This window comes from Atta cephalotes (assembly GCF_000143395.1).
Source record: "Atta cephalotes unplaced genomic scaffold scaffold00002, whole genome shotgun sequence".
In the NCBI taxonomy this organism is placed as follows: domain Eukaryota; kingdom Metazoa; phylum Arthropoda; class Insecta; order Hymenoptera; family Formicidae; genus Atta; species Atta cephalotes.
The window spans coordinates 7940603-7948817 of record NW_012130066.1 but is presented as its reverse complement, the minus strand read 5'-3'; positions in this window follow the sequence as shown (position 1 = coordinate 7948817).

The window sequence follows — 8215 nt, the reverse complement described above, 5'->3', positions numbered from 1 at the left end:
ATCTCATTTTAAGAAAAATTATTATAGGATATTATGATCTAAAAAATAATTTTTTTCAAAATTAACTTTTTGTTTTAACTTAAATTAATTTAATATTGACTTATGTTAAGTTAATTTTTTATTCCTTTAATTTTTAACTTAACTTTATTAATTTTGTAAAGCTATTAATTTTAACTTTATTCAGTTAAAAAAAATATTAACTTACCCAACCCTGTCTTTTGCGAAACCCTCAAAACTAACAATAAGTCATATCCCTAATAATAAAAAATCTATTTTGATTCTTTCTATTGTGATATTCTCATAAAATTTTAAAGCTCGTAAAGCAAATAGATGTTTTTAAATAAATTTCCAATTTAAAACTTTCAATGCACATGACGCATGATACATATCTGCATACACACGTTCATAAATTCGAGCGGCGATCTACACAAAGTGATCGTGATTATATTCCGCGATTTACATCGAGTTTTTCTGGCTCATCGATACGAGTACGTTATTATTAAATTCTTCGAGTTGAAATTAAGAATGTGTCTCCGGCACGCGAATGTTATGTATGTCTCATATGTGTGTAGGTATACGTATGTCGCTTCTTCGTATTTTCTGCACGAGAGCACCTCACGCATTTCTCTATCTCTCACCTGCTGCTGCTCTCGCTTCCGTCATTTCTCGACACATCCGCACGCATACATGCACACATACCTATACAATATTCGTCGACTGGACTATCGATTACGCTTTCGCGTCAATTATACGTTTACGGTACACGCTCTCGTTTCGGCCGATTTCGCATCCCGTGCCGTTCGCACCTGATTGCCCCATTGAGAAATCAAGGAAGATCTTGAAATGCGCTCGCCAAGTAAATGCGAGATAAAAAAACCGTAAACATGATTACGAGAACCGTATACACACAAAAATATTCTAGTAAAAGTCACAGTAAAAAGAGTCGGAAGATTTTATGAAAGTATTATTGTAATTATCAAGGATATTTAAACGCACAAGTTTAAATGAGCCGAACTCATTAAAATGAGAAAGAGATTGTACAATCTGGGAGCGTTTATATTAGATTGTTGTATATTTTATAGTAGTACAATACAATATCAAACTTTTAAATATCAACTTTTCAAACGTAATAAAAAAAATTAATTAATTCATTAATTACCGTGTAAGCTCTATTTTACAAAACATAAACACACACATATATGTAGTGTAAGGTCGCCTATTATGGGATATATTATGTGGTTCCCAATATGAGATAACGGGACTTCTACTAATCTAAGCGCATGTGGTTGATTTTATTATGAACTTATTACTCATAGAGTGAAACATTTAGTAGAAAACTCATTATTAAATCAGCGTGTAATAATTGAAAAAAGATTCTTGAAATTGAATGTTATCGAATTTTAATGAGTCTTCAAACCTTGTTTTATTATATAATAAATAAATATTTGATAATAAAGTCTGCATGCATCATAGAATAAGGTCGTATTAATAGGAAAACACGTGATATAATGATTTGTTTAACTGTAAAGAGATTTAGATTTGGTGATTATGAAATCGCAAGGCATGGAAGTCGTAATACTTAGGATATTCCTAGCTAATATGAGAGCATCTAAACAATTCAATATCTCAAAGCATATTATTGAATGAAATATTAAAAACGATGATTCTATTGTTAAAATTATTCACACACACACATACACACATAAAAAAAATTATATAATTATTATGGATAACATTCAAATTCTTTGTTCCTACTTATATCTAATATAATAAAAGCGTATAAAAGAACTTATTTTTATTTTTTCCTTTTCTGTTATGAGATACCATCTCAAGAAGATCCTTGAATCTCATATTAGGAACTTTTTTTTGAATGAGCAAAATCAACACTTTCGATAAAAAAATTTCACATACAACAAAATACTATCAGTCACTAACTTTTGGTGATAAATCTTGAATATATTAGGTATAGTAAAAAGAAATCCATTATTTTTGGCATGAAATTAAATGGAAAAATAATGGATTTCTTTTTCTACACCTAATATTTCCCATAAAATTGAACACGAAAATAGGAATTAAGGTTGCAAATTAAATAAATTACAAGTCTTTAAAAAAAGGTTCCTCGTATTAGGCGACTTTATCCTATATATGGTAAACGTTTTTATATGTCTATAGTATGTCTTAGTAATTAAAAATTGATGGATCTGTATATTTATACACATACGATCAGTAGAGTGATATATTTACTTATACAAAGATAAAAGAATGAATATTTACCGCTATTGCGTGGTGGCAAACCATACTGTATTATCTAGCTGTTGACAATTTTCTTGAAGTCATTCTTCATTACTTTTTCAGAGAATATTTTCTAATAACGTAGTAAGTTGCGGTATAGAGAAGAAACATTTTCCACGTCAGTAAAGAAAAGTCACAGCTGTGGTCACTTACTACTGCATCGCGTTGTATAAAATATCTTCGACCGAGCAATTAAAATCGCGTATGACATTATGTAAATATTGATACGATAGACATGGCAAAACTATATATAATAGTGCATATATAATTTGTCTATTACATATAGATTTCTCTCTTCTATAAATATCGTGCTTGAGGATTGAGAAAAAAATTTGGCAAGTTAGCGAAAAAAAAGTGTGAGTGTATACATAACAGATCAAATAAAGAATCAGAGAGCACTTCACACGAAATTTCGAAACGTGATTTACGCAACACGCAATATTATTGAATTCACATTGCGAATCCATAAAAGAAATAATGATAGACTTCGTTTAAACAGTGCCAATTTCTGCCTTATAAAAATGCGCACGGACTCGCGTGCAACCTATGGATAACACTTTCGCTGCAATTATCGTGAAATTTTCATGAAACTTATATTGTGCCTATATTTGTAACACGTTTCGTCCGCGCGCACTTATATTAAGCACATCTCTTTCAGGAAGTCAGATGAAGTGTAAAGTGTTATTTGAGTTGGAACAACGTTGAGTCGGAGTGCGAGACGTCAATGCGCACCTGACTTCTGCGTGATGCAAATTGCTCGCGTTAATTTCCCAATGGGAATCAATGGCAACACCTGTGCAGTTTATGATATCTACGCTAGTGACCCTCGAATGATAGAACCTACGACGTCTAATTAATTGTAAATTGTTTAGCGAACCAACACGTTTATGATCGTATACGCGAGTACTTTCCGCACTAATTACTTAAGTATTTACTTAAAAAGATTTTACTGCGTTTGCACCATATTTGTTTCTCACGTAATTTATCGTTTAGTTGAAAATATTTTTAATCGGCTATTTCTTTCAATTTTGATTATTTCAAAAATTTAAAGAACGTGAAGTTACAAAGGTATTACATGAAGTATATACAGGCGTTTAATAATATAAGATCTTCCCCAATGAGGACAATGATACGAATGTGTAAGGAGAAGATAAGAACTGGTCGATATGACGGTTTTAATAAAAACACTTTAATAACGCGATTATATTTTACGATAGCGCGATCTTATCAATTTGCATTGTCATTCTTTATTTTGCTTGGTTCTAAATTATTCAAAAATCAAACGTATTTCTCGCAAGACTTCGGGAAGTACACGAATTGACGCATCAGAAAATTGTATACGATTGTTGGAAAATAACGAAATCAGAAGTGTGAATTAACATTAAGAATTTATTTATTTCTTATAATACTTAAAAAATATATTAGAATTGTTAAAAATGATCTTTTTTTCTCTTTTAATTTGCATAAAGTTATATGTATGCATATTGTGCATATATACGGGCTGTATCTTAAATAACGTCCATTAATCATACTATTCCTGATAAAAAAACTGAATTGAAAAGTCTTCTACCATTTTGCAATTTTCGCAATAGTTAACAAGATATTGATTACTAAAGATTGTCGAATAAACAAATAAAATCGATGCATAAGACAATTTTAAGATATCTTTCAGTATTCTCTAAAATATTTTGAAGATGTTCCTTAAAAAACTTTAAAAGATATCTTAAAGTTGTCTTATGCATCGATTTTTAGATATTTTGCTCATTAGATAATAAAAAAAAAAATATTGCGAAAATTGCAAAATGGTAGAGGATTTTTTGATCCAGTTTTTTATCGGGAATACTATATATAATTAGTGAACGTTTTTTATTTAAGATACATCTTGTATCTTAAAAAAAAGTAATTGTAATTATAGGCAATATTTTGATATTTGTAAGATTAATAATTTCATAATCCCCCCATATTAATTATATTCTAAATTAAATATTAAAAGATTTTATTATGCTACTGTCTAGCATTAAAATACAAAGAATTAGAAGGAAAAAAGAAGCAAACGAGACATTAAACGAGATATCGAATATATCTGAATTCTAGATTAATGTGGTGCAAACGAGCAGCGGTTCTGTTGAACCGCGGTGTCGGAACGCATTATCGCGTATTCCCCGTGCGACATTAACAAAGTGATGTCGTCGCATCGCGCAGAATTATAACGTACCAACCGCAATGAGAGACGAACAAGGAGAATTCTCCGGTGTACCGTCAATAAAGCCGTCGCGCTAATAATTATCGTGGCGGCATGGCAGAGTCTCGAGGGGCGTCATTAGGCGACAACGTCGCATATTGCGGCTTTTAATGTTTCACAAACGCTTTGCAGATATGACGACGACGACGACGCCGACGACGACGACGACGATGACGACGACGACGACAATGTTATACAGCGTTTTATTGCTCGACTATGTACTAACGAACGATGCTATGCACACGTGTCCTAAAGAGGAATATATGACCAAGTTATTTCGATATACAAGCAATGAAACGACAACGGGCATTGTTATACTTCGCGTTGGAAACGCGTTCATGCATTGTCTGTCATAGAGAAATAAAAATTATCGTGCACAACCGTGCCGCAGAACAGCCATGTTCGATAATAAATGATAAGAAGTTGTACGTGATGCTATTTTTTTTCTTCTTTTTCTTTCCTCACGCACCTCCTTTTTCAACTAGACAGACTTTTCCGATCACGCATCATTTGTTTGTATTCGTTCAGAACATGCATGATATATGCAGACTTCTTCAACTTCTTAATGAGATAAAGATTGCAAAAGAGAAAGAACAATTTGCTAAATTCTGTCTACGTATTAAAATAATGCAATTAAATGATATTTTTACTTTACACAAGATGATTATTAACATGATATAATGAAAGTCAACGCTCTCTTCTTGTAACATAATTCTTGGAACATTGCACCCTCTTTCTTGTTCCTCCATTTCTCCTGCAATAGACGCACATGAAGAAACGGTAAATATACGTTACATGTAATGAATGTACTCACACGTATGTAATAAATGTACATAGCAAAATATAATAAATACATAAGAAATAAGAAATGTGCATATAAATATATAAAAGTGTGTGTATATATATATGTATGTGTGTGTGTGTGTGTGTGTGTGTGTGTGTGTGTGTGTGTGTGTGTGTGTGTGTGTGTGTGTGTATATATGAATGCATGTACAATTAAATTACTGTTATTTCTTCATATTGAAAGAATGACTGTGATGGTTAATATACGAATGATTGACGCTTTCACCGTTGATACTATATAGGTACTTTTATAAATCGCCTCACGTCTGTCGCAAAAACGATCTTCAGATAAATTCGACTAACATGGTAGTGAAAGTATAAGAAAAAAGTAACAAAAAATTAAATAAGTGGTATTAATAATATTGTACTACACGAGAGATATCAATGCCGTAAGAATTAATAACAAATCACTGTCATCGTACATATTCCACTTGGAACCAAAATAAGTTAAATTGTAATTGTTCTAATTAAAAAATATATAACAAAAAAGTTATATTTAAAAAAGAGCAAAAAGAAGAGATATCAATAATAATAGTAAATGTATAAAAGTTATATTTTATCTAAAAAAATTTCAAACGAAGATCTGCTTATAAATCTTCCTGGTAAAACATTTTTCATGAATAAGTATAAATATGTATAAATATGTATAAACATACATAAACATGCATTAATATTCATAAACATATATAATTATATATGAAATGTATCTATACATGTTTATACATCTTTTTTTTGTAAAATTACTTTTTAGTATAATAGAAATAATAATAGTAACATGAAAACATATTGAAAATAATTAAAAAGGTGATTTTCGTTCTTCGTTTTAGAAAAAAAATCAAGTTTGAAAAAAAATTATTTACATATAATTATATACAAAATATGCATAATTATATATGAGCAATTTTTTTACATTTTTCCAAAATGTTTCTAAAACAAACAAGTTGCGAAAATTGCAAAATACGAAAATTATCCGTTTAATTATATTCTATATTTTTATATTATTATTATTATTTCTGTTATACTAAAAAGTAATTTTATATAAGAAAGAAAAATGAACATGTATATGGATTTCATATATAATTATATATGTTTATGTATGTTTATATTTATATACATACATATTTATATACATATTCATGCATAAAAAATTTTTTACCAGTTGTTGCAAAATCTAAATTTAATAAATTAACTTTACTTAAAATTATATGAATATATAATATATACATAAAATTTTTATTTATGAATCATTTATTAAAAAAAATTTATAAATTTGAATAAATACGATAAACATTTGTTTAAATAGTACCAATGGGACATTTGCTTGCAGAAAATAAATATTTATTTAATTTAAAAAAGTATAATTTTTTTTAATCGAACAAATATTTATTTACTAAGTAAATGGTTCCATTGATACTAACTAAACAAATATTTTATTCAAATTTCATAAATTCTTTTTCAGTGTGCATAATAATCTGTATAATAATAAATCATGAATGAATCATGAATTTATTATATTGCATTATTATTCAAACATTTATATCGACAGTTGAAAAATGTGTATTGGCAATTGATAATATTAATACTCTTCTATTATTATCTTCAGACCTCAAGGACTCCAATGATAATCATGAAAATTTATCCAAAGTCGATGATCTTTATATCAATCAAGTTACCGGTTAATTTAATCGACATTTAACTCGATCGATAAAATGTCTAATATACAGTTATTGTTTTTTTTTGATATATTAAACATAATTCTATCAATTAATTTAATAATTTTATTTGTATTACTTAACAAAATAGTGCTTAATAAAATACTTAGTAATTAAATTAAGACTGGGTTGTTCCATCTTTTTTGATGAACTTCAATTCACTGTCTTATTCTCTTATTCTCTTATACTCTTACTCTTTTACTTTTTTGTTTATTCAGTAGATTAATTAATTATTACATAGTTTATCGAAAAATAGAAGCCCTATAATAATTTCTTTGTAGTCATTTTATAATAATAAAACGAACTCGTCGGTAATGTCGCATTTTACCTAAGGATCGATTTAAATTCATCGAGGAACGAACGATTATCGTTCGATTATCGTTTATTCTTGTTTGGTTTGGAGTATCGAAACTCGAAGTAATTGATACAAGCAGACAGAAGGGAGAGACGAGAGAAAGCTACCCTTTGACACGAGTGCGAGTATGCTTCTCCTCTCCTCTCCCCCTCTTTCCTATGGAAGTTGGGTCGAGACGAGTTCATGAGCGGTTGGAGTGTTGGAGACGCGCACCGTGATACATCATCACGGGGAAACGTCAAAATGAGAGCATCCTCGTGATAACTTGCAGTGCAACGCGGTGCAAGTGCACGGCAGTGTTTCGTTTCACCTGCGAAAGCAAACATTAACGGTTCGTCGGCGACGTCCGATGTTACGCGACAGGCAACCACGCTGATATAAAAAACGTTACGGCGAGCCGAATTCGCAAACACAGCTTTGACAGCTTTATCTTCCCCTCTCTCTCTCTTTCTCTCTCTCTCCCCCTCTCGTTGATATTGTCTGGCAGTCCGAGGAAAGCGAACAAAAGTGCGTATACATAATCTCCTGATTTTTTATCCGATATGTATTTCTCGCTGGCGAAACGCATTCATCTCCGGAATCGTGCAATGTATTCTTTGCATTTTTGTTCCTTATCTTTTTTATGACGAGGTGCAAGAATACTCCAGAGTACTTCAAATATGTGTACGAGTTATTTGTCTGTTTCGATTGCAATGCACATAAACATTCGTCTTGATTTCACTTTATGTTATCTTATTTTTTTTAAATTCAATGGGAAAGTATCGCCTTCAC